This window comes from Photinus pyralis, unplaced genomic scaffold, assembly GCF_008802855.1.
Source record: "Photinus pyralis isolate 1611_PpyrPB1 unplaced genomic scaffold, Ppyr1.3 Ppyr1.4_LG3a, whole genome shotgun sequence".
Taxonomy (NCBI): domain Eukaryota; kingdom Metazoa; phylum Arthropoda; class Insecta; order Coleoptera; family Lampyridae; genus Photinus; species Photinus pyralis.
In genome coordinates, this window is record NW_022170509.1 from 8,415,801 (window position 1) to 8,426,273 (window position 10,473).

Genomic DNA, 10,473 nt, shown 5'->3' on the forward strand with positions numbered 1-10,473 from the left:
GGTTGCTATAACCTCGTTATTTGGTAAAATTTACATGCTCCATTTGGGAGGGCGAAGGTATAATTAAGAAAAATAATGAATTCAATTTGAATAATTATGCCGGTCAATAATTTTATTTAAAATAATAAACGTACATGCGAAGGATTAATGCAAGCGCGGTAACGCCAAACGGAAGTAAGAAGCATTAATAATACAAAGGACAGTTATCACTTCGCCTTTGCCCTTTAATTCGTTAGTTTAGGGTAGGAAATTATTGTACTTTGCGGAGAACTATGAAACCCCAGACGTAATTATTTATTTTTTTTGGTAACTGTTAGACGCGAAACCGAAAACCGAGCCTTAATTTATTGATGCGTGGACAGCGGTAAGTGCCAAAAGAAGTGAGATATGTCATTATAAGCCACAAGGTGGACGTCATTAACATTTAAAAAAATGAGGAATAATAGAGTCAACAGCAACAGCGAAGCTTATGTTTCCGGTGACGCCGCTTTGGTGCAGGAAGTAATATTGTAACACTTTTCTGAAATTCGGTCATCTATAACGCCGGAAAATGTCAATTAGTTCATCTTCCAATTACTAAATTTCGTTAGACACCTGACACCATGTAGGAAATTTCTTTTCTTTCCAAGCCTGCGATATGAGTGTTTAGAAAAAATAACTATTTATTAAAAGCGTTCAGAAAATCCACACATATTACTGTAATAAGAAAATTCCTAAATAAAAAGGTCGTGAAAGATTTTGTGGTAGGCAAGTAAACACTTTTAAATATGCGCAGATTTTTCAAGAAGAAAAATCGGCCAGGAATTAATAACGATGATGCCGAAGAAATTGTTCAGCTGTTTGCAAGCCAACGTTTTTTAATAAAACGTATATTAGATTCGATTTTCGAGCTAAGTGCTCTAACTTGAAGCTAGAATTTTGGAACGGAATTGACAATCAAAAGCAAAGGTTACGACTAAAAAAAATCAACGAAAGGTAGCGCGTGGTTGAAATTGAAATTCCCAGACAGCACCGTTTAATATGTACCAAAAGAATGTATTTTTTATATGATTAAGCGGATGTTAGGCTTACCAAATACAATAAACTCGATATGTGCATAATTTAAAACAATCCCCGATGCAATTATGCGGTGTAAGACAAAATAAAGATTTTCATTGATTCATGTATTATAATTTTCCATCAAACCAAACTGGAAGAAGGAGAGATAGGATCGGTTTCCATTTTAAAAACCTCAGGTCGATAAATTTGGCTACCCCCACTTCGCCCAAATCAAGTTAAAAGGTGCCTATATATTAGGACTAATTTGCACCCACAAAACTAGAATTTGTTCTCACTTAGTTATGCCGAAAAACCTATTTCTAAAGTGGGGGTGCTAACTTAAAATCATCTTTTTCCTATTGAAATTTTATTAGTTGCATCAAAAACTATGAATTAAAAACTAGTATGTGCCCAAATTAGATTTTCATTGTTTAAAAAATGTGTATACATTATTTAAACAATTTTTAACTAAAAAAGTGCAAGAATAAAAAGAAATGCAACGTATAAATGAAGGACTAATTTGTACCCACAAACGATCCTCGCCATTGTTTATAATTTTGTATTGCTTTCTGCCTGTCTGTCCGTGTGTACAATAACAATTAATAACTGTCTATAAACGTCTGATCGCTTTGAAAATTAGTAAACACGTTCTTAGTAATATAAGAAAGGGCCCTATTTTCAGCTACGTAGACTATCGGGTCAAAAAGTGATTATAAAAATGAATGCGTGAATATTTTGAGGATCGTTCGGTAAGCATTTAGTTGTATCGGATCTTTGGGTTACAAAGTTCATGACAAACTCACATGCAAAGATCATATAATAATTAATTAATAATAATAATGACCTTTATTCACATATTATATACAAAAGTAACAACACAAAAATGAAAAATAAGGCATAACGATATATCAAATATATAATAGTGAAATAGTGAATCCAAATATGCATTTTAAAGAAAGTTGCAGATATAAAAACAATTTTGTTTTTTTACAATGCGCAAGTGTAATCCAAACTCTGGTAGGTACCGACCACTAGTGTGCAAGTTCAATGGCAAAGCAAAAAAAGGAATCGTTAAGGCGATGGTTTACGCCCGAATCATGTAAAACAAAATACGAAGAATCGCATAAGATTTTCAGTAGGAGAATTTTTTGCCACTCAGCTCGTATTCGAAAACCAGACTTTTGATCTGGCTCGTATTCAATAGCACTGATCCTTGAACTCGTAGAAATCGATTGGCGAAGGACAGACGGACACACGGACAAAACCATCACATAAGGGGAATTTTTTTCTTTCGAAAAATTCCTCTAGAAAAGGTAAAAATCTTAACTGTATATGTATGTATATATTTTGGAACAAAAACATACTCGTAACTTATTAAATAAATCAGTCATACCTATGAATATGGATTCTGGAGGACTAAATCTCCACATCCCGCTCCACCGCCTATTACCGGTAGGTAAAATGCCACTAGTGCGGGGCATAAAACTGTTTATACTAGTTATAGAAATCCAGTTCACAAAAAAAAGTAGGACAACTTCTAACAGAAAAATAAGCGTCGTATAATCTTGAAAAGCTTTAATGTGTTTATCGTTAAATGTTGTTTTTATCATTTTTATTAACTTTGTTTATGTGTATTGCAGAGAATATTCTAGAAATCCCGATAGACATCGAGTGGCCATAAAAGATTAGTCATCGGCGATAAGAAACGAAAGCGGATGTAAAGCATTTGTTCCGAGAAAGATGACGTGTTTGTTCGAGAAGATTCTGAGAGCGTTCGAGAACTTTCGAGAAAGACCGGAGTTTGCTATATAAGCAAACCGAATTGTGTTTCGAATCAGTTCTAACATCGATTCGAAGTATTAAGCTGCCTCTCGTATTATGTTATAAATTGTGAGTAATAAGTACTACTTAACTATTCTCAACGAAAGGAATTTGTTGCTACAAATTATAACTTTCCTCCGCGACTCATTTTTAAGATGAGTGGGTGACGGGTACAGGAGGTGGGAGTTAGAAATTTATTTTATCTTTTATGGTATTCTAATTATAGGTCTCAAGAAAAGGAATTAATTTCACCGACCATAATCATCCTCCTCGACCCCTTATAGTGGTCGGTTCTAATTCCTCATATCTCAAGAGCGGAGTGTCGTGGGAGAGTACTCACAAAGGGCGGATGGAACGTTTGGAAGAAATATATCCATTGGTGATGTCAAATAAAGCGCATATCTCGAAAGTCGGAAGAGGATACTCAGAAAGAGCAAGTGGAACGTCTGGGAGAGACACTTCTACTAGGGATGTTAAAAGATTCAGTGCCAATATCTACAGAACGGAGTGTCGGGAGAGGATATTCTCAAAGGGCAGTTGGAACGTCTAGACGAGACATATCACTGGGGATGTGAATATCTAAAAAATGAAAAGTATCTACAAAGGGAAGATACAAGATTGTGACTTGAATCTTCTTGCATTATATACCAATACATTTTGAAATAATGCCAGGCGGCCTTTAAATGTGCTTTAAATACGCTCCTGGACGATGCAAGTGTGTAAGCAGTCTCAATCTGCTCGTTTGACATTGGAGAAGCATAATTTTGATTGTGGAATTCTTGAAAATGGTGCGTTTGAATGCTACGGCCAAAAAAACAAAATGGCCGCCATCGCAAACACGTTTTCCTATTTATATCAGTAACCGTTGAGATTACGAAAACAAGCTTGAAACACAAAATGTAGCTACAGTACCTCGGTGTAAGCTTCAGTCAAGGGATCGAACACAAATTCAGGAATTACACAGTGAGGTTCATATAGTTTTCGACTGGAGAGGTTCGCCAAAAAGGCTCAGATCCAATGAAGTACAAAATTGGACTAGAAACGAAAACTGGGAGTATACCAATGTACAAACCGAGGTACAAACCATTGGCCCAAGGACAAACTAGCAGAGTTCCTCTGCAATCAGATTCATCCATTGGGCGTGACCAGCAACAAAACTTCATACCTACTCCGTTTGAGGCAGTGGTGTAACTTCATTTTGTAATTCATTGGTTCACAGGTCGACTGCTTTCTTAGTTCAGTCAAAGTCCAGTTGATCTTGTTGGAACTTTAATTGTCAAGCTTTGTGTAATATTTGTGACTTCAGCTATTTGTAACTAGGGGTAGCTAACCCTTGAATTTGTTTGTTATTTAATTGTTTCATTTTAAATGTTATCTTTATTTTAATTTGTTTAATATTGGTCAGTTCCTTCGATGTTTACACACGTTTAGTTTGATTAAAAACTTCAATTCTTTGCTTCTAAATCTATTTGAGTTGGCTACTTTTGAACATATCAAATTTTGTATTAGATTAAAGTCAGATTTAAATTATTTAAATTCAAGATTTACTTCCTCGGATTGTTAATTTTTGTATCTTGCAGATATTGCTGGAGATTTTTCACCTATGTTTACCCTCCGTGAACAATGATTCAGAATTTTTCTCTCTTCCGTTAGTAACTGAAAATACGTAAACAATTAATAGAAGCATACCATTGAAGGAATTCGGGAAATTTTCATTTTTTTTTTCAGAATTTTGTTTAAACGAATTAAATCTTTGTACATTTTTGCCGGGGCCCTTTTTAAGTCGGAACCCTAGTCGGAGCCCGTCCTCATTGTGCACCTTTGAGGCATTGTAGTTACGCCACTGGTTGGAGGGACAAAGCAGTTTCATTAGCTTTGAGGCACCGCGTCGAACTCCATGCATTGGCTTTGCTCGACAACAGTGACCTGTGTCTAGGATGAAACGCTTCAAACCACTGAACCTTCCAAACCGATTCGAACACTAGCACTAGTTCCTACAATACAATAATTATTATTGTAAGAGAAGTCATAAGGAGAAACGGCATACATCTAAATTATCACTGTAATTGCACTACCTACTTCAAATTTGATTTGCTTGTTGTTATCAATGTAAAAGATTGCAAATAAATGTCAAACAGTTAAAAATTCTTAAACAAAAAATCTTAATCCTCCGTAATAGATAAGCTCCAATAAACGTGGTAAGATGTAGAGCAATGTTCAGAGAAAAATTGCTTTATATTTACATAAAAGTAGACGGCTACATTAAAGATAATTGTTTTCAGCATCTTTGCAAAAATAATTTTCCCACAATTACCTAACTTTTAAAGTGTTAGGTCAACAATTTATTAACTCCCCTTTTCGAGGAAAGGTCTTTCTAGCGGCAGTTTATTTATAACGCATAATGGGCAAATATAACGAGTTCACATTTATTTCTATTGTACTTCGTCCCTTTCGTATCTCATTTAGAATATTACATACGTTTGAACCAATTAAGGACACTGGTTATTAGGCTATTTGTCATGTTCTACGACTGTACCGCCTTCATTTGTTCCTTTGCTTAACATCGTATTATTAATAACGTAACCCGCTTCCGAATGTTTGGTACGAATAGGATAAATGGAATCCCATTGTTATAGTTTTGGAAAAACTGCCGTTAGCTGTTATCACATATCCGGCTAAATTAGTTGTCATCAAGATTACGTACTTTCTGTTGAAAGTCCAATGAAGCATTCAGATGTTGACCAAAACCGGATTATCCGAGAAGAGTTATATTTGAATCGTATTCAATACTGAGGGTGCAATTAACATCTATAACAACATTAATTTCTGTTTACTTTAGGGTAAAATTTTGAATTTGACAGTGTACCCAATAACAGTGTAAATATCCAAGCACGTAGGTTATTTTTAGCATGAGGAATGTAAGCGTAGAATTTAACTAACGAAAATTACACAGAGAATAATTCAGCATTCGCTCTCTGATCGCTGCCATCTCATTGCAATTTTGGAAAAATTTCGGGAAACTAATTGAGATTGGAGAAGAGAGCCAACAGACCAGAATCCAGACCAAGATCAAAGGAATTACCAAAACCGAAACAATTATCAAAAGAATAACCGAAATTGTGAAAACCAAGATAAAAGAGACCACAGACAAAATTATGAAAGAAGACAAGCAGACGCTGTACAATACAAAAGAAATCGAGAGCAGAGTTCGCATAGGAGATGGAACCAAAATGACAGAAACCCGCAGTGGCAGGATATGGAAAGAGAGGGAAACGAGTAGAAACTGGATCAGTAGTTCCGCGGATTTAGCAACAACGAAGGGAACAAACCAATGACATAAATTTCGTAAAAAGTTTTATTCAAAGAACCAACTTCACTAATATTAAACAACCACGAGTATCAATACCAACCAATCAAACCCATTATAGATTGGTGAGGGGGGGGGGGGGTAAACGAGATTCTTTAGAAAAGATACCGGCAGTCAAATTAAGACTAGTTAGTTATGTAAGACCAGGAAAAGGAAGGAAATAGCGTGCTAGACCAAAACACCAATTAAGTGGGACATCAATTAAATCCCAATCGAGACAACTCAACCAATATCCAATTCCAATATCCAAACGGATGTCTCAATGAAAACACAATTATTTCCAACTTAAATACGCAACATCTTCTTTTCGGCGTCCTAACACAAAACGGAACTCCGATCGCCATTTTCTGTGTCCCCACCACCAGCTTTTTGAATCGTAAAACTCGAGTACAAAATAGGGGACCCCAAGCTGGTGTCAAAAGAGAAACTATCTCATTGTGGCAATCTATACACGACATATCCATACCGCCTAAAATATATGTAGCCATAAAGCTAAAGCGCCTTGTTGATATTGCTGCTTTTTGTTATGTAACCCGCTGGCCGATTTGGTTTATGAATATTTAGAAGAATTGATAAAGAAGAGATCGGCATCGTATTAGCTTTCTGATATCGTTTCCTGATAATGACGAAAATCTTTCTACCACCAAGGAGGTAGAGGGGCTCCTTCACGCGAAAACCGTCCGTTGCATTTGATTCTAAGAGGTAGTATCTGCTAAGGTGCATTTGTTCGCATTAATTTTTCGGAACTGTATACTTACCGACGACTCATGTCTCCCCCCCCCCCCATATACATTGTGGCCCGTGTACCCATGTGCCTCGATAATACATAAACGTAACCAATCCGGCTTTATGGTTCAGTGGTAGAGCGTTGGACTATAAATCCGGAGGTCGGGTGTTCGAACCTGGGTTGAGGTGAATTTTTCATCTGTGGCAGAGATGGGAATTACCTTAGACCAGTTTCGAGCATTCTGCCGGCTACTCCGAATTAGGTTTTCCTGCAGTTTTCCTAATTCGTAAGGTAAATACCGGAGTAGCATAGAACAACTTAAGACCTTATGCAGAGGCACCTCTAAAAAAAGCATTAGGCGGGTCACTCTGTAATTGGGCGCAAGCCTGTGAGAGCCAAGAACATGCGAGGGATAATAAATAAATAAATAAATAAAACAAAATATAAATGGCTGAGTGATAAAATAAAAGCAAAAAAATACCCACTAGTTACATGAATAAGTAATAGAGATTACATTATCGCGCAGGAGGACATACATTAGTTGAAGCGCATTGTTACCAACCGCAGTACTTTTAATTCACCTGAACGTGTAAAAGTCGAGATGATTTAGTTGTGGTTTATTCTTGTTAAATGCATTTCGCCAACTTTAACTATGGAAACAAAATTAAACTGCAAATTGAACCGTGCGCTCCGAGCCACTCGAAAAATTATAGCCAACCAAACGAGAAAATTGTTACTATTAATTTTAGTTTACTTCGTAAGGTCTGGAAAGTTAACTCCCACTTGAAAACCGCAAACCCCGCAAACTATTCACATTCACACTCGTCGAGTCTTTACTGTTTGTCCTGCTGTTTGTATAAAGTTACCACCATGAGCAGAGTATCTTTATGCTGTTCCATGAGCATGAAAATAGATATTATGCTTGGCGGTCGAGCGAGAGGAGTGGGGGAGGGGGCGAATAAAACAGAAACGCATATAAATCGCTTTCCTGGTTGTTTGCGGGAGTTAAGATTTCTTTACTTCTGTATACATTATTCCTCTTCTTCTTTGTATTTCTCCTACTGTGAGAATTTTATTAAAGGAAGGGCGAAGCGATTTAATATACAGTTGGCGTCACACGTGGCCGATATTCAGGATGATCCTTACTACTAATATATTTTTGTTTACAGATGCTCTAAGCATAGTAAACGATCGATGAACTTTTCACTTTTTACGTCGTCTTTACGTATCTTTTGTAGAATTATACATTTCATTATCATGCTACTTTTTATGTTGGAAATAGGGATATTTTTTTTATTTTTAAACCCGCAAAATAGATGAATTACACTTGAAGAACCTTCAAACCTAAGTAGGTGTTTCAGAAACAATGCGAATTTTGAACGGTAATTTCGATTAAATCAATGCGACAAATACACCTACTGTTAATTCTACGGTTACAGACCGGTACCGAGTGCAAAGTTCCACCGATCTTCATCCTGGTGTTCCCGGCAGACTAAAGTTTCGTGTGTCAGGTATAACGACCGTTACTTTCACTCCTGGGCGGTAAACTAACTCCGTTCTCCTTTCCTTTACTTCCGCAATATTCGCATCCACTTTCTCAATTTACGCATCCATTTTCTTATTCATCGTCTCTTATTTGCGTCAGGATTCACCTTTTTTTGATTTGAAGTCAGAAAAATTTGACCTAAATTTTGCGTCAAATCAAAATGGCGTGTTCCCCACGTTGGGCACCAAATAATTCTTAAAATGCTGGGTCGTAACTTGGGTTCCAAACACGGAACCGTTCTTTTACACAAAACACAAATTTATTCAATAATAAACACACCACAATGCTGCAAATAAGAATGGCACTCAGTGTCAGAAACACATGCCACGCTACAAGCGCTCGATCGAAACAGGTTAAATGAAGTCTTAATGACCTTGTACTGTAAATAATCCACTCATATCATTGGGTCCTTTCGACCATCTAAATATAGTCGTTTCGAGTGACATTTTTTCAATTAGGTGTAAATAAATTTGACGCAACATTTTTTTCTCCGGAAATCATGCGTAATCACGTAGTGAAAAGTCTTATAGCTCGAAAAGATAGACCCTGTATGTGAAAATGCTTTTTGTTGGAAAAACTGTTTCCTTCTTTTTTACACGCTAATGCTTATTTGTTGATTGACTATCTTAAAAATTTGGTTACGTTTTACTTCGCACTCCTGTGACATAAATATGTTAAAAAGGCATTTAAAATTCCATCCCTTTCCGCGATTATTTTAATTCAAATTGATACGTAGCGACTGCTCATCGTTTGCGGCATTTACAAATTGAAAACGTATAGTAAAATAATTCGTTATATGCGGCAGTTGATGCTATTATATAGTAATTTAGGTAATTCTGTTTGTCTGCTTTAATTATTACGGCCATAAAATTCATTTGTAGGGTTTATTTCGCTTTTATTCGAAATTTTCGTGTACATTTAGGTGTAGTGGTTATGAATATGGTTTATTTTTTGTTTCTTTATAAAATTTAAATTGGTAATGGAACAACATGCAAATGTGCAATTTCGAACACATCCCTCGCCACTTTAAACTTTTAACTACCAACTTTTGATATATTCAGTGCAGTTTGAATTGTAGATCTTCTCATCTTGCACGTGTATTAACATAAAAATTAGTGGCGATAACTTTTCTTAGGTCTTAAACAATTTTGCGATTCGTAGAGAGACGGGAGAATAAATTACACTACTCAAGCATGCTCGATTTTCTTTTTGAATGAAAAGTGGGTAATTAACTTTTATCTTCAGGAAATGAAACTTTAAACCGAAACAGCACTTGCCCGTCCGTTTTATGCTTACTTTCGATATAGGTATCTTGGGTATGTATACTACTAACCGCACACCACTCGTTTTATTTTACACCAACTTAAGAGCCCTTCATAAATGGTATACGGAGGTAGATATAAATGAAGCTTATTTCGAAAATGTGTCCACTTGATGATGCAGTAGGGCGAAACAATTACTCGTTCACCAAATTCAAGCTTACGGTCTAGTTTGAAAATGGAAGGGGTTTATAATTACACATCTACATCGACAAGATAAGTAAACACTGCAGACGATAATTTTTCAAGTAACAGCATATCCTAGTTTTAAAATCAGCCGCTGCGCAGTATTTGATGTTGTAATAACTAACGTAAAAGATGGTTCCGAGTATCCTGACACTTGCATAGTGTACACTACTTGCACCACTTCTATATAGCTAAACCCGACGACCCGAATAGCCCCTCTTTTTAGGTCAGCACTTATTGGATCGGTCTACTACGCACGCACGCATAAATAACAGTACTCAGGACCGACTGGCCACGAAAATGCATACTGGTATTAAGGGTTCAAATGGTGCGCGTTTCAGAGAAGCAAAGTTTAAGGCTCATTGCTTACCTCACTGACACCTGCAAATCTACAATTGTATCAGAACGGAAGGCACTAATACTGATGGAAAACAGCAACCTCACAAAAGCAGAGTTTCCTCTAATGCAG